Source organism: Coturnix japonica, chromosome 6 (genome assembly GCF_054131305.1).
Source record: "Coturnix japonica strain WE chromosome 6, WE-NBRP24, whole genome shotgun sequence".
Classification (NCBI taxonomy): Eukaryota; Metazoa; Chordata; class Aves; order Galliformes; family Phasianidae; genus Coturnix; species Coturnix japonica.
The window spans coordinates 30,835,434-30,854,322 of NC_140668.1; the positions used below are offsets into that span (position 1 = coordinate 30,835,434).

The 18,889-nt window shown below is 35.6% G+C and overlaps 1 long non-coding RNA gene across 2 annotated transcripts in view; it reads right to left on the reverse strand.

Moving 5' to 3' along the window:
• LOC107319316 (uncharacterized) overlaps positions 1-18,889 on the reverse strand; it is a 218,427-nt gene that overhangs the window by 172,925 nt on the left and 26,613 nt on the right. The gene's annotated exons all lie outside the window — the stretch shown is intronic.

Here is an 18,889-nt window from a genome sequence, read left to right on the forward strand (position 1 = left end):
GCACTATCAGCAATCTGGTATTGATCTTTACAGGCTACTGCTATTGTTCATCTGAGCATCCAGAATGCCAGCAAGAATTAATGAAAGAAACAAAACAATGCATACCAAGCACACAGCACACACATTTTCCCCCCTTATTTATTTTAAAGTTGGTTAAAATTTATGTAGTTATCAGAAATCTGTTGCTAGAAACAAAGCACTCAGATGGGATAGGAGACATCATGAAAAAATCACTTCCCCAACATTAACTTCTGCTCAGTTCCAGTATATTTACTTCTAGATCTCAACTGCAAGTAAGTTACACTAATCCTGCATGATAAATTCCTTGCAGTGTGTAATGCTGGCATTCGCAATAGCTGAGACTGAGATGGCACTTTCATTTAAAGCTCCATTTCAGGGCATGTTTAATGTCTTGGACATTTCAAATTGCATCTGGCTGAATCGTGGCATTCAGCTTGTCAGTCCAGATGCACAGTGTTTGTGGTTTTTTGTTGTTTTGGTTTTTGTTTTTTGTTTTGCTTTTTTAAGAAGAAAATTGTATAAATTGTTTGCGACACTCATGAGTTCCACTGTGACTAGAAATATTAAATGTTAGTATTTGGAGAAGCTTTTTTGTTGTTGTTGCTTTGTTTGATTGTTTAAGTAAAATACACACATTTAGTTATTGCTTTTTTCAAATCTGTCTGCATGCATCACCTTCCAAAAGCTCTGGAAAGGGCCACAAATCCACCACACTGTTCCCCTTCAAATTATTCTTTGAGATGCTCTCTGCAAGATGTACAGTATCTTGACTTGAATGACTACGATTTGAGAACATCAACCCACAATGCAAAATCTTAAATATACACATTACCATCATTTTCTCTGCACTGGCTCTGTACAAGGTATACTGTGGAGGACATACAATGGGAAAGTCACTACGAATCCAGTCATAGCTAACAATTTTATCTGTCAGCCCACCTTCTTAGGTAGTACAACAAAATACAAACACTCAAAAGCACCTACAGTATACAAGAAAATCTAGTCTTTCCTGTAGGATTCAGAAATAAATGTCCATCATGCAAACCTCAGCCCAAATCATCTTACATCTCCAAAACCAGTAATTCCGACACTCCTCACTGTCCCATCTCTCTCACTCCAAAACTACTTCTTTGGTATCTCTCATAGTAACTTTACCACCAAGAAATATGATACAAATGCATAAAGGAGACACAGAGAAGCAGACAGAGCAAACAAACCTGTACTCAAAATCATTGTTCCAGCCACTGTCAATACTACTTCTAGACTGGCTCTTTTCTATTTCCTACTATCTCGCTCAAGTAATCATGAACATAAAAGCACTTTTATAGTAAAAAAAATTCATCACGCTGTTATTGTGAACAAGTATTCCAAGAATCCATCACATCCTTATTGTATACAAGCATTCCTCACCATCAGCTTTTCTAGTTCCACTATACAGACATACGTTCAGGAAATAGCTAGATGTATAGAAATATTCTCTTATGAATAGAGAATAATATCAAGTATAAAGGAATAAAACAAAATCTAATATTGCTATTGATGCAGACACTAACACAATGTTCTGAATATTGCATGTTTCTGAGATGTTTCCTATTAATTAACTACACTAAGACACTCATAAGTTGCAGGTTTTGCCCAACTTTTAAGATCTTACGAATTTCCAGTGATTAGCATTAAATTTAAGTATGTCAGCATTTTCATTAAAAGCCATATTCACAAGGGTTTATTAAATTATTGGAAAAAAAATTATTCTGAGGTAAAACTCAATACTTAGGGGTAAATTTTCAAAGTGCAGCATGCAGTTTTAGCTCCTGATCTCTGAACAAAGTCAATAAGGAGCTGCAGAGCAGTACCCCTAGTCAATGCTTTGAAATTTTACTTCAAAGTCTCACCCCAGGAACAAATTCTGTCACACACACACACACACACACACACACACACAATCAATTTGACCTCTTTAAATCTGAAGAATTCATGCACTGTAGCTACTTTCCGTAAAGATTTCCGCTGTTTCCTAAATCTGCCTGGCCAATCCTAATCAACAGCTTTTGGGAGAGAAAGGAAGGATTAGAGAGTATAAACTCTGTTTGTAAAGGTAAAAGATCAATTGTTGATTTAAGCTAAAGCAAAACTAGCATGCAGCCATGTTTCTGGCCTGCTCTACATACAAAAAAAAAAAAAAAAAAGTTTGTTCAAGTGCCAACATGACTGTAGTAAATCATACTTATTAAATGCAACATCAATAACCAATAAAGATGACCCTTTCCATTATCAAGAACCAGGTAAACAATTCAAAACCAGTAAAATGGTAGACATTTTACACTGAACAATTTGCATGGGAATACACTGAACATAAAGATAACAAGTGTTGTGGCATTGAAGGAAAAACATAATTTTTCATTGATATAAAGCAGCGAAGCTGGAAAGAACACAAATACAACATTAGATCCATTAACTGCATGACAAGAAGCAGCGTTCACATCCACTTGCTAAACTGTTTTTGATTCCTTAGCACCAACACACAGAACAATCCCCATATTATGTTGCCACACAAAACCTAAAATGTGTTTTTTCCATAATGTAGCTTTCTTCCATTATCATAATAGAGCCATCACAGTTTTTACATGGCCTCAAACACCTGAGTACAATCATTACATTGGAATTTTTAAAAAAAAACAAAAAACAGGAGGACATTTTAAGCCTCCCAAGAGATTTGTATTGCCTGGCAAACTCCCAGAAGGAGCCATCTATTACTGCAAAGCCTTGCTTACATATGAGGGAGGAGGAAATGATCTCAGCTAACAAAGAGGACATATTTGGAACGATGACCAGAGAATGGCTTCTACAAGGCCATAAAAGTTAACACTGTATACTGACATAGCATTGAGTGGAATTTAGGAGCTGATGAGGCTTAGAGAATTTGTGTTCGTTCATTGCAAGTTCTTCCCCCCCCCCCCTTCTCTGACATCAAATTACACCTTAAACTGTTTGAAGATCCTCCCACCTGCTTCCAACTCTTGAACTTAATGCAGAGTCCCAATTTGCTTTGCAGTAGGGAAATACAAGATGGTAGGGAAAACAAGACTCAAAAGCTTTGTGAAATATTCCCTTCTTTAAATAGCAAGAGTGGAATTGACAGACATTTTTAATTACTGCCTGACTTATCAAACACATCAACAAGTCAAAGACAGACAGGTACTTTCTCATATGCTTTAAGGTGAAAAATCAAGTACAAAAATCTTTGCAAATCTATATTGTAACAGTCATGCTAAATAGTCCTTTTCTTTATATTGTTTCATTAATACCACCAATACACTGGCTATTTCACTGAAACACCACATGGTGCAATCCTGTTATTTACCCCTGTTTTGAAAAACCACAAAATGACTAAGCAAGAGTTAAAATATCAATTTAATTTAAAGTATACTTAATATCATGAGGATTTATTGATATATGTAATCAAACTAAGAAGCAGACACACCTTTAGTTTTGCTTGTCTCTTCATATCAAAAGAGCTTTTAGAGAATCAAAAATATTGCGGTGGATTAAAATATGGCATTTGAATTGATCAATGTTCCAACTTCTCAGCGAGTGCTGATGTTTTCCTCTTGGCTACAGTTTAGGATACATAAAACTTGATAATCAATTCTCATCTGAATGAGCAATAAGTCTTACTCCTAATTTCTTATAAACAGTATTTGTACTGAACTTGCATAACCAATATTACAATATTTCTTAGTATTTTTTGCATGAATAATTAAATGAGAATGTAATGCCTTGGCAAATTACATTATCATATGCAGTTCACAAATAACTATATTAACATTAACTGGTCAACAGTCCAACATTTTGACGTTTGCAAGGGGAAGTGGTAAATTAGTTACCAGCAACATTAATTATGGCTGAAAAAACAGGATTATCTGTGGATGAAAAACAGGCTTTATTTTAGTAAGTCTTGAATACTACTTTAGAATTTCTTTGAAGCTGTTTTTCTTACTGTCAACATCTCAGTCCCAAGGGATGGTGGTTTGATATACATGTTATAGATTCTTTTGCGACCTTGTAACCTGATCAAATAAAAAGACCTTTTCATTTGTGACTGCATAGGTTTTATGTCACCTCCTACCAGTTGCTTCCTCGTAACTCAGAGGTTTGCTCTGGATCAGCACCTCCCTCTTCATCGGTGCAATACTAACAGGAAGACAGACACCCTCACAGGCCTTAGAGCTACACAGCCCCATACCTTTTAAGACAACAGTATCTTGTTGGCTATTAATATAAATATGCCCAAACGCAGTGCATAAACTTATACACACATTCCCTCAGTGTCCATACACAGTACCTATCTAGGAAAACACTAATATAATTACTTCAAAAATAGTACTGGTGTCATAGAGCATATATTTAGAACTTTGTGTATATATTTTTAGATGGATGTGACTGGCCATGGCAACATCTGAAGCACAACTCTCATTTGTAAAACTACCTAGTTCCATTATAAATATATATACATTTATGATATTAATCTGACAACCTGGGGTAAGGGACAAAGATGGCAGGGTGTGGCTAAGTGTCTACTACAGTAGACTTGGCAGTTTATTGTAAGAAAATATAAACACTGCTCTGATATTATACATTCAATCTTAGGAATGTAATTCAAACATCAACCCTAAAATACAGCTGAAAGAGAGAGCAGCTGCTCACAACAGCCCTTTTCCAGCAGTAACAGGGTGGGTTCAACTGTGTCAGCAATTCCAAAAAGAGTACAGGGTGCAGTGAAAAAAAGTTGGACAGATTTTGTGGTTGTGATATACTAATAGACAAAGAAGAAGCAAGAATCTCTTACAGAAGCACTATAACACTCACACTACATGAAGCATCTGCAAAAGTTTCTCATCCTCAGAGAGCACCACCAGGAATTTCCAATTGTTTTCCAAGCTCCTGTTTATGAGAACTGCTGCACATTTTACATATTTTGTCATTCTTGTGAACACTTTGATTATTATTCCTCATAGTTCTCTCCAAGCCATGGTAAACCTTACTGTAGCAATACATGACTATTCTATTAGGGTTTCTAATCTGAAGACAGAACTGTTACTCTAGTTTTGTTTTTTTTTTTTCCTGGAACTGCTAGAAAGCCAATTAGTAGCTCCTTAATAAAGGAATACTTTTGGAGGCATGATAACCTAAACATTTGTTTTAAAAAACAAATTCACATAGGTAATAGACACACAGCTCACTCTGAATTTAAGGTGTTCTATATTCTCTTCCATGTCAGATGCCAAATTGTCAGACTGCCCCTCTGCTGCCATCTGTCACACAGCATCAACTCATAATGAAATACTGGTGACAAGGTTCAAACATTATTGCCATACCACCAACATCTACCTCTGACATCATGAATCAACATAAAATAGGAGGTATTACTTTCAGAGCAGCCCCTGTATATGAAGCAGAAATAATTCTTTATTAGTATTTTCAGATAGTTTACCAGCAGACTCACACAGAACACAGAAAGAAAAATGTCACCTCAAAACAAATTTCTGTTCATTGACAACAATTCTGTCTTGCAGAAAGATTAATAGAAATGGAGGAGACAACAACATATGGGTTTGTGGGGATAAACAACACAGACATTGACTCTGAAGAAAACATCAGCACACACCCTGTTGTGGGTAAGAAAGGTACAGGGGAGTTGTCCAAACTGATAAATAGGCCTGTATCTTCATGATCTGTCTTCTCAGAATAAGCGCAAGAAGCATGGGTCTTACATTCAATCTTCTTTGACTATGAATAAGAATAGATCAAAGAGATAATCTAAATTTCAGACAAAGTAGCGCTAATCTTGCCAGCTGGGATTCTATTAAACACAACCTGGCTTCAAACGTATGGAAGAACCTAATATCTGAAAATTTATGAGGCCTGTATGGGCTCCACTAGCAAACACACTTTTAACCAAACTCTTATTATAGGCAGTATGAGAATTTTGTAAACCTATACAGTATTTAGAAAATCCTTATTCACTACTTTCTATTTACAGTTATCATCGATCATTATATGCCTGCCACCCCACCCAACCAAAAATCAACTTGATTATGGATTATTTTATTATCACCTTGCCAACATTTCCACTCATGATCATAATCATGTTCAACAGTGTTAATGAACCAATTCTAAACTTGAAGTAAATTGATACAAAGCAATATGGGAAATATTTTTAACACATTGTAAGGCTCTGTTTTGGAACAAGGGAAGAACTGATAAATATCATCAAATAATACCCTTATTAACTTTTCATAAGAAAAGAGAAGAAATTACTATCACAAAGAATGAACACACTTGTTAGTTCCTCTAACAATAAGGCTGAAGGACAGAGTACCAAAATGAATGAGGTGTTTCACTTGTACATTCCTAGGCTGACATGTGTCAGGAGAGAACAGCACATTCTGAGTTATGAAACACTATTATTCATCTCTATATGCTCCATTTCCACATGGAACTTCCACAAAGCCAACTGCGATGATGTAAATACAAACCAAATCTTTTACATATGTTGAAGTGACGTGGAGATATGTTCAGAGGTTCACATGGGGATAATGAATATACTTGTACTTCTGGGGACTATGCACACACTACATCATTTCCTCCTCTTTGCATTCTTCATGTCACCAGTCACCTCTTTTTTGTCATTTAATGAAGTCTTGCACATTCCATTTCAACAAAACAGGGCCTTGATTCTGATATCCACATCATACTGTTAACAGCTCCTAATTGCATTTGAGTGATCAAAACTCATCCCACTGATTAGAAGTCACCTGTATTACATCAGTTCATTCTCCATTGTAACAGCTCCTCTTTCACTGCTTCAATTCCCAGTGCTTGATTCTCCCTCATGAGCCTCTTAAAGGTTCTCCTCCTTCTAATCAGCCCCCTGGAGGCACTTTAGCAGCTAACCTGGGTGATTACAGCCACTGCTGTTGTAATTTTCTAAATTATAAATGCTTTTCTTAGTCATCAGTTTCAATTGTGCAAAGTTGCCCAACTGTAATGGAAGTTGCATGCAGAAATATTGTTGAAAATTTAATTTGCATGCAAATCTACCCACTTGCCATCCTTTATTGTGAAGTGTTAATGTAGTCACACAGCACTGCACTCATGGATTACCAGGATTTTAAACCAAGCACTGTGACTACAACCACTTGAATCCCACACATCCTACAGTGCCCACAGAAAAATATGCACTTAGGTTCATCCTTTACAGACAAGATGCGTGCTTGCACATGCACTCAGAGGTACCTGCTGCTGTGTACACGCCCCTTTACATGGTAATCACCACAGTAATTTTATATATGCTTAAAAATGAACTACTGTGTTGTAGATGTGCAAGAAGTAGGATATGTTTAAAATAATAAAAATTCAAATATATATATATATACATACACACACATTTACTTACTTCTTTGAACACCTTCCCCTTACTTCAATAAATGAAATAAATGTATCTGACTAAGTTTTTCAGAGATGTATACTCTGAGGTTTTACACTTTCTTTTTTAAATCAGGGGTCTTTTCTTTTAGTCCTCCTCCTTTATCCACACATGTGGACACCCACGCATAAAGAAAGGCAGCTGACACACTGTACAACACATTACTTCAGTCTGCACCAGCAAGTGCCTGTCATTATCACCTACCATATTTTCTATCTGATTTGTTATATATAAGAAGTCATAGCTGTAGGTAATTAAAAAGTACTGCTCTAGTGTGACAAATAATCACTACACTTTTCCAATGCAACACAAATTGTGGAAGTCTTTTTCCTCCTCGCTTCTTAGTCTTTAGAAAACAGCTGACACCCTGGTTCTTTTTATCCCAGATGTTATACTTGCAACATTCTGGATCCAATTAGTTTTATTCATATTTATAATGTGGCACTTGCAAACAGTACAACTACTTTCCAAGAAAACAGTGAAAACATGTGAATGCTTATTCAAGGGTAAAGAAAATCCTCTGTTAAACAACTTTGTATTTGCTTTTGAAAGCATCTCTCTTTCATTTTTTACTAACGCAAACACACACAAGTGCATTCTAAACCTACATACTCTGATTTGCTGGTGAAGGACCTTCACTACAGTAACTTTTTCAACACCTAACTGAGAAAAAGCAGAAGCTCCAAAGAAACACATACTTCAAATGTTTAGTATCTGATTGTATGTTTTTGAATCCGACTTAGTACTCCCAATCTACTGCCACTTCCCTCCAGACCAATGAAGCAGACGGGCAGAATACTCTTTACAGACAAAATTATTTTCAGGGAAAATTACCATTAACAAGAACTACATGGCAAGATAAAGGATAACCCAGACTCATACTTCAGAGAGGACACAAATCTAAGCACTATTAATTTAATGAAAAGGAAACCATTTGCTTTAATGAACCAACAATTATTTTGCAAGCATTTCATATCTTGCTACTCAGCCTTCAAAGAAAGAAGATCCTTGCTAACAAAATACAGGCACAATTCTTGAACCAGAGTAAGGTAGAGCCAGATAATCATGTTTCCATCTACAGTTAAACAAATAAGGAATTTGTAGTATCCGAGCTGCATATAAAAGGAACTTTTCAGAAATAACTTGGGCATTCCAGGTTTTCTTGGAATTAGAAAGATGTAACAATGCACTCAATTGTGTTTTGGGTTCTTGGGTTGTTCTCTGGGTGGTTATTTTTGTTTTGTGGGGTTGTCTGTCTATTTTCTTTGGTTTTGTTGGTTTTATTTGTATACAAATAAAATTCTAAGGCCCGTTACTTAAATCATGGAATACAGTACAAAGCCTGCAAATGGAATGGGTCACAATAGGTCAAGCATCAGGTATTTTTTCTGCATAACTCAAACTGACCATCTGCATTAAACAAAATGAACACTTCCAGCATACCTACAGGTCTATATTAGTGGGAACTTAACATAAAAAGCAAAAATCCGCACGTCTTACAGAGTTCTCAAAATGCTTCTGCTGTTATGACACAGTAGAGACTGCCAAGCTCCTCCAGTTTCAAGCATGGTGACTCTGGGTAGCTTCACATCCCTTCCCAGAGCCTCAGCATCTGCCAGCCTCTTCCATTTCCTTCCTGTACATTTTATCTGTGCTTTTATCTTTTCCTCCCTTTATTTTGCTTTATCTATTTTCGACAATAGTGACTAGCACAGTATAACAGCATTATATAAGCTTTTTACAGTGCCATGTTTTGCTTTACAGAGTGAACATAAATGAGGAAACACTAACTTAAACTCTGACAGCCAATGCTGGATGTATCAGCTCGGCCTATAAATAAGCACTGATCACCTCCATTTTATTGAACTCATTTTCCAGGCAAGCAAAGACCACAAGATTCCTCTGCAAATTTTCCCTTTACACTCTCCAGCAGTGCTGCTAGTGTCAGCTACGACAGATTTATAGCCTATTCATTCATGGGAACAAAAACCCTGCCAGGGCTGGTCATGCAACACGCAGTAGCAGTTAGTTCAGAAGATAACAGCTGCAATACCTCACTTCCTTATTCAGCACTCCACAGCATACACTACTTCAGAGATAATAAATGCTTCTTGTTTGTATTTCTTGAGTAATATCAGAGGAAAGGGTCCACATTACAACAGTATGAAGTGGCACTGCAACACAGGGGGATTAATCAGTGTTTTCCTTGTATTTATTCCTTCTCCACTTTATGGTTTTATAACTGACATTAGAAAGTTACTCTTGACTGTTTTTATATACTGTCACTTCCAGGGACAGTCAAATATTTAAATTCTGAATTTAGTGCCCATTTAATCTAAAAGGTTATTTTGAATTATTTTGAGTACCAAGGGCTTACAATATGTAGTGCTTTAATAGTGAGAGAGCTTCACCATTTGTCAGGATTAACCAGTTATTTTCCTCCACACTCAGAGTTAAAAAATGAGCTTAATCTGAAGCAACTGAACTATAGATCATAATATTACTAGATCCCTTTCGCTACTTTGAAGAGAAAATTAAAGTCTGCAATGACTTTGTAAATATTCCTTAATTGCAATACAATGCAGCAGAAAGGAGATACCAGACTTATAGTAACAGTCCTTTTTTGGAGGTGGTGCTCAGAGCCACCAATTTCAGAAGTGCTGCTCTTGCATAAAACATCTATTTGGGGCACACATTGGCTTCTAAAGCAACGCACTGTAGACTCTTTGCAGATTATGTAAACCTTTGCCCTTTCCACAGATGTTTAAACGGGTCTGCAGCAACTACACCTTTGGCTCTTCCACAGTAAGCCACCCTTCTCCAGTTGAATATGCACATTAACATTACACAAAGCTCTAGCCACAGATAGCATGGACTAGAGCCAAAGCCCATCTACATGCAAAAAATGAGTATTTTAACAATCCTTTTGAATGACACACTGCACTGACATGGAAAGGGAAGTGAACTTCTAGAAACTTGCAATTTCCATCTTTTTTCACCTCTCAATTGCAAGATAGGATTGTCCAAATGAAACTCAAAAGTGATCCTAGAAAATTACAGTATAGTCAAGATTATTCTAAGTATTCCTTTTAGGTTTAGAGCTGAAGGCCAAACAAATTTGGCTCTCACAAATCTTTAGTAAACCAGAATTTTTAATCTTACAATTCCACAACCTTGGTCGTCTTTAATAAAGAAAAACTCTTGTTCCTTCACCAGAAGAAAACACAAAGCAGTTTGTAAAATACTAGTGCAAACTATGAATGTTTCACATCTTGAATTTCTTATAAGCTTTTAATTAAAAAGTCATGATCCACTGTCTCAACTATTTTTTTTTTATTTGAACAGATGCACCTATATATCATGGCATATTGAAATGTAGATGTCTGAAGGGGTGGAAAATATGGGATTAATCAGGAAAAAAAAAGAATCTGAAGCAAGCAAACTATTAGCTATGCTAATTTAAAAAATTAATTTATCCTTTATAAATCTCATCTCTCTTTGCATACCACAACATACAGTCATCTTACTAGATCAGACCCAAGGTCTACAGCATTGAAGATTCCAACACAAATGGCTGCTCGGACCACAACAACAATACAACCCACTAAAGACATTTCTGCATAAAATTCAAACACATGCTCCAAAACCATGCAGAGAGTCTCCCAGATTTAAATCCAAATCTCCCCATTTCAGTCACTTTTATTCCATGAAATGCATAGAAAATATGGGATCAGACAGCAGTTGCTGCAACTTCACTCTTTGCTAATCAATCAGGTTTTATTGTGTGGACTCAAGCTCAGCTCATAATGCTGGAAGGAATCTAACACAGCAGTTAAAGATTCCACCAGTTTTATAACCCTTGCTAATTGAGGGCAGGGGGAACCCACACACTGTACTGAGGTTTTCAGTACCAAACCTTTTCCTATGGGGGAGAAGGAAAGGAGAAAAGATGTGAATTTGAAAGAGGGAGGGAGAGGACCAAAAGTAAGTAACCACCCCAATCATTCATCTCTGCATTGGTTGTTCTGGCAATATAAACTTAAACATATCTATATGTAGTAAATTGTACAATATATACACTGAAGCATTTATGTAGGAGCCCATTTTATTCATGAAAACTAGCCACCTCCTGATATTTAAAAAAAACAAAAACAAAAAACAAACAAAAAAAAAAAACAGGATTTTTCCCAGTCAGCATAGAAATACCTTCATTGTATGTGTAATTGTTCTTCTCTTTCAAATCACCTAACATAACAAATGCTAGAAGACATTATAGTTCATCAGCTAAACAGTCTCTTTATGAGTTGAGGCTTCAATGCTTTAATGGGCAAATTGCCTGATTTAAGTAAATCATGTCACCTCCATCCAAGTAATCATATTTGCTGCAGACTTGCTGACCTCATCTCTACACTAAAAACAAAAACACATTTACATTTTCAGCTTGAGATATTTAGTTCAAATGATGTACAAATAGGTTGCAAAGAAAACTAATTTTAGCCTACTCCAAAGATACTATTTAAGTTCTTCGTTGACAGAGTTTTCAGAAATATAATTACAGGGTACTGTCATTTAAATAGAATGAGATTTTTGCTCAAAGAAAACAACTTGTGAGATAATTCCCCTAAGGTTACCACTACATTTAGAAGAAGGTTAGTCTCAGGGAAATGGTTAAAAAGATAAAATTATATATTTGCTGTGATAATAGGTTTCAGTGTGAAGTGGGTTGGTTTTTTTTGGTAAACACTATTTCCCCCTCTGTTTCATACAAGAAATCTGTTACAAGAGGCTTTCCACAGCATTATTTATGCCTTAACTTTCAATGTGGAATGTTTTTTAAATTGCTCTAGTTAACCAGTTCTCCAAAATCTCAAGCAAATTTTGAGCAATCAAACAAAGATGTTAATTAAGCTTTCTAAACAAAAAAAATATATATGATTTAGATATAAAATACATTTGTAATTTGATTTCAAATTTGAGGCATAAAGGTGAGATGTGAAGAAATCGGGCAAGATTTCAATTCACGAGCCTATTGGAGCTCATCAAAACATTGGATGTCACTCCACAAGGGAAAACATTTTTGGGTCACCATTCAAGCTTTCCTCCAAAATGAAGTAAGCTTTTCTCCAAAGCTCATACAACTCAGAATCCTTCATAACAAGCACTTTCAATTGTTTTTACTGTTTCACAGCAATACTAACATACTATTTTTCACTGTTAACTAGACAAAAATAAATAAAATTAAAAATACGCTGCTTTTAAAAACATGGAATACAAAATTTACACGTTACATCCCATAAATCTGAGGTGAAAGGATAATACATAAACCTCCATTTATTCATACTAACATCTTAAATTGACTAACTAGTAGCACAGAATCCTCCAGAATGCCCTTCTTTAATTAGGCATTTTTCAGCTAAAAGAATGCCTCCTTCTAGCAGATACTATTTGCTCTGATTAAGAATATTTAGAGTGGAGGAGAAAAACTGAAGATGTTAAAGAAAAAAAACAAACACCAGAAACAAATAAGGAAAGCTCAACATTTCTTTATCTTCAGGCCCTATCTGCAAGGTTCTCTCCACAACATTTCCCTTTCATCTGTTTACTAAGATTGTTCCATGAGAATCAAAATCACAGAGAGGGTCAAAATGCTCTCCAGGCAGTAGAAATAAAGGTGGTAATACATGAAGTATAAAGGTGATAATTGACCTCGATGGTCAATCCAGCCTTAAATTCTTTGACACTTGCCTTTAGAGTTGATTTAATGCTTAAAAAAAGTTTCTGGCTGGTCACAATGTATCATCTCAGTAAAATCTGTTTGCTAAATATCTAATCGTCTCATAATGAAGTAAGATCTCAAATAACTCCTTTGAAATTTACAGTAACAATCATCAATCTTATTACCCAGTGTATAAAAACAGTAGTCCCCCACGACTTCTGACTAAGGGTTCCAATACTGCTAAGTATGTAAGGAGTGAAAAATATGTCTTTTTTACTACTCTCTGATATTCCTCCGTACTCTAAAATTCAGTGAAGGTTCCTATGTGGTGAAACTCAGAACATTAGTGTCTCATTTACTACGTACCTAGAAAAAGCTTAAGCTTTTCAAATCCATACAATGTGCCACATCTTTATCAGTAGTACAGAAGCTGTACCCTTTAAAAATGGTATCATAGTCATCTTCATCTTTAAACAAGAGTCTGGATTAACAGGTTCATAGATGAACAAACCTTGTAAGTGATGCATACAGTATTCTTATATGATATTTTTCATTATTACTCATTCAAACTTTAAAAACCAAATATGAAACTGAAGAACGTTCTATATTGCTATTACCTCTTCCTAAAAGATTTTATGGTTCATTCCTCTTATTTTCCCCCAATACCCCCAGCTTAAAAAGACAGATCTCATAGGAAGTGGTCAGCTACTCCCACTTGAAGTGGGGTCTATCCATCTCAGAAACCACAGAGAGAGCTAGAACGAGCAGACCACAAGTAGAGAGAATCTCTCTCAGTTTTCTCTGTTGTCATAACTCTTTCCACAGTGGCGTTGTTTCATCTTCAGCTACTTGGTACATGAGTCTTCATAAGAACTACACAATGTTCTATAATCACCTCATTTTGGTGAAAAAAAATAATAAAATGACCTGGCCAGAGACTTCATGAATCTGTAACTGCTGACATAAGATCTCTTTACCTCAATAGTAATATTTATTCTTCTTTTTAAAGCCAGTTACATTTCTCATTGTAAAAAATTACCCTTAGCACACAGATGTATTGATTATTTGTTTCAGGGCAGCATTCTAAAGGTGCATTCATGAAACTTCAATAATGATTCATTACATCTGATTGATATGTAATGGAGTCACTATTCAACATTTAAAGCACACCATAAAGGAAGTCCACAAGCAATAAAAGCATTTGTTATGGACAATATGTTTGAGCTCTTAAATGTCCTAGGTGAAAAAGCAGATCAAACACTGCTCAAATAACTCAAGCTGTGTCAGACATATAAAGCCATTCTAGGTATATAAAATACAACCAAAACGGTTTCAGTTTCAAGTTATTTGATAAATTTTAAGAATAATAAAACAATCTCTTCATCCACAGTTTCCCTCAAATTAATTTATGGCATTTTCATGTGGGAAAATTTTCCCTCCTTTGTATATCAACAGTGTATTCATTCAGTTTGAAGGTCTGATCTTTTTTATACACTGATGTCAGAAAAATGACTGGTTAAATTCGTCTAACCTACATTGCTTCTGACCAACATTATTGTTAGCTTAATATATATTGTTAAATATATGTGCTAATCAACATCATGTTTTTTCTGTTAAGAATTTGCTTTTGTATCAAATCCCTTTCCTCCCTGATTTAAAGATCAGAAGATATTCTTCAAAATTATAAGAGACTGCAGCATACAATTTTCTCATTTAAAGACGTTCAGCCAAGAATCATCACAGAAACCTTATTTTATATGACCCTCTGCTCTGTGGAATAGATTGAAACCTCCACTAAAACTTGATTTTGTAGACTTCTAATGACTAAAGTCCCATTAGACCTTTCTTGTAATTGATATCTGCCATGTTCAAGTAATAAGGTGCACTCTGTAACAGGTCTTCTAACAATCATCCTCCCTCATGCAAGGGATAATAGGCAGTATCATGAGTTGAGGTTAAATAAACTGTAAGTGTGTAACTTTATGGGATGCTAATTAGAAAACAAGTGAATACAAATAAGCAGCAGAGAGAGTATGTGATAAGACAGAAGTGGAGGGAGGAAGAGTGTGAGCCCTAACTGCCAGATAAAAACAGTCTCCTTTCTCTGAGCTGAGTCCTTTGAAGCTACATAATAGCCCTGACTAAATGTGGCTTCATATTAAAGAGTGAAAAGTACAAAATTTAAAATAGAATTTTAAGTAAGGTGTCAAAAGGAAACAGATGCTCTTTTCAGTATTATTTCGGCCCTTTTGAAAAGAAGGCTCTTAATTTTAGTTATGTTACTTCTTTTACCTGAAATCCTCTTCTCTGAGGCTCACTTACTGTCTACCTCAGCACTTTTTCCTCTCTCCTTTCTTCTCCTTCTCTTTATAGAGTTGTCTATGTCGTCCCTTTCACAATACATTCATGTAAAGATGACAGTGAAACTCTTCTGCTCACCACAGGATGCTGTTACTGACAATTATAATTAGCGTGCTATCACGATCACTGAAGGAAAGAACATGTTACAGCCCCACTATGGGTTGTTGCCTCTTCAATTGCTTATACCATTGTTCTTGAGATCTTGTTAAAATTATATTTAATGACTGCTGTTTAGATTCGTTTATCATGAAACCTTATACACACAGGTTACTCACCCATTTAGTTTGCCATCTCCCTTCTATCATCTTCCTTTTTCATTAACTGCCTGTTAACAGGAATTTTGCCTACTAATATAATTCATTCTCTACACTAGTATGTCTTTATTACTTAAATGCATATAGCATTTTTTTTACTTCACTGATTTATCGCTGAAGATTACTGTTCATGTTTTCCTTCTCAGTATTTTGGGGATACTGGCTGAACAACTGTATTCTAATCAATACTGAGATTATATACTGGAGAAATGTGTGATTCCATTTGTTTATTCTTGTGCTGAGAAGACCAACCATTCACTTTTAAATATTTTCAGTTATGCTGGTTAGAATTAAAGCAAATGTTTGCTACTTGTTGTATATGACTTTTCTTCTAATGCATATGCTTTAAAGAGAATTACTTATTACTTATCAGTTGCCCAATCCACAATCACTCCAATACCCAAGTAGTAATTTTTCAGACACTGACTACATTCACGTTAGCTCTGTTAAGAGCAAGGAAACGAAGTAGATAGAATCACAACTCAGTACACAGACACAAACACACACACATGCAGTGTGCAACCATACACTTAGCTGCAATAAATATTAAAGCTGAATAAACATCCATATATATATATATATATATATATATATACATATTCATAATCCTGTCAATTCAGGTATTCATAATTGGCATTCAATAGTTTTGTTCAAGGAGATCATATAAATTATTTCAGATCCATAGAAAGAAAATGGGCAAGTTCTAAATGCTGTTAATTTTCATTGGACATGTTGATGATACAACACTCTTACTCTACACATAAACACTACCGAAGTATTCGAGTTTCTGTTGCACATACACGTTCAGAAGTTACTACTTGCTTTTCTTCATGCAAGGAAAAAGGATTTACTGAACTGATGAAAGACAAGGTCAGGGAAAATGACAATACAACATAGCAGAAAGGAAAGAAAAAAGAGTTGTAAACATGCAGATTTGAGTGCATTCCTCCTGTGGATTTGAAGCATTTCCTTTTCATAGAAAGACTCCTTTCTGCATGCTGTTCTAAAAGACACAGTAACCTGGATCTTATTTGACTTCTCCTGTCTCAACAATTTCATTCCTTCTCCCACAGAAAAACACTCTCAAAATGTGCTTTTGCTATTCATTTTTTTTTTATTTATTTTTTATTTTTTTAATCTCTGCTTATTTGGAGACCTTTGTATGGTGCTTCAGTCTGACTACCAATAATCCCCTCCATGAGGGGATCAACCCAAAAAAATGGGGACAAAGACTGAAGTACTTATGTTGCAGTTTCAGGTGCATCAATTGCTGCGTGCTCTAGAACTCCACATACTGAAGAAACATTTTGAATGGTTGACACCAGTTTCCTAACCAGGGGGTGGTTACTGTCAGGCTACATGGCTGCCATCCAGGTAGACTCCCTCACAGCAGGTAACTCCTTGAGCATTTGAAACATACCTGAATGCAACAGTATCATAAAGGCACTGCAAGTATCCAACCAGAGACAACGTATTTAGCCTGGTGTTAAAGACTAGATATATAGATAAACACACACACCAGCGCTGTAGTGGTCAGAGATCCCATTTGGTGCTTTCTCCCTTGGCAGCCTTTGAACTTAATTGTTAAAATGTGTTCCACTATTACTCATATCCTCAAACATATCTAAAACAATCCTACAGAACATAACATACAGTAAACAGTGTTTCTGAACTAAATGATACTCCTGCACAGAGGGAAACTACCTAAAAACATTCTCCCTTTCTTGATTCTGCTACAATGAGGACCTGTAAGCAGCAGCATTCACATTATTTGTTTCAGATGCCACCATATACTCATGGGAGATTCAGGGCAAGGGGCACACTTTGATTCTTCACATGCCAAGAGGAAGAAAATCAATTTCAGTACCCAGGGGGAGAAATTACTACAAGAGAAGGTCACTCACCACTACAAGCTGCTCCATTATCACATAGTCTTGGAAGGAATCCTACAAAAATAAGGTATCTGTGGAGTCTTAGCTGCTAATTTATAATTAGTAACCTGGAGTAATGTAAAAGTTAGACAGGGGAGCTAAATTGCAAACTAGGTATGATTTGCTTACACGTGTTTGTTTTGTTAAAGAGTTTAGGGTAAGATGCTGTTTGATACTGAAGAACAATAATTTGCACACTACACATAGTAAAAAAAATTGTTCTCACAACGTGAAGAAAAGATTCAAGCTGAGTAGGGATGGCTGCTAATGGATGGTGAGATGTCTCTGGTGAAAATCAATCTAATAATCACTCTTGATATTCCAAGAATCTGCTTTTCTTCAGAAATCAGCATGTTCATTCAAAAGAAGATTAACTTCAAGTACACATACAGTTTTTGGTGGCCAAAGCTAAAGCTCTACTGAAGAAATGCTCTACTCTGCCCCAAATTCAACCATGTGTAAATGGCTTTGAAAGCAGAAAATAAACTGGCAGAGAAACAACAGCTGTAAGAACAGTAAAAAGTTGATCATCTTAGTCACATTGTCTTTAACCAGCAAGCATTCAAAGGAGCAAAGGAAAGCACAATCCAGAACATAGATACTGTCACAAAAAAGCTAAATACACAAAATAAATACCAAAATAAGAGTGCTGCTAGACATCCAAGTAACCTTAACTTGGATTTACGGAAGCTCATTTTGTACAAAAATCAGGATCAAACATAGAAAACAAAATACCAAAGCAAGACTATAATTAGCTAGTAAAATGTTAACTCATCCATAAGCAATGAAATGCTCAGTATTGACAAGTGCCTCAAACATATTATTAATTTCACAATATTTCTTTTTTGTTTTTCTTTAGAGCCTTTGTCATTGGATAATGTGTTTCTAGAAAACACACCATTCATCTTAATAGTCATGTTTTTAATAAGAAGTAACTTTTAATAACAAGTTACCCTGCACATGGCAGCATAGAAAACGACTTAAATTTCACCTCAACGCATGTAACAAAACACAAAAGAAGTGAGTATTAAGACCTTACTCATAAGTGACACATAAATGC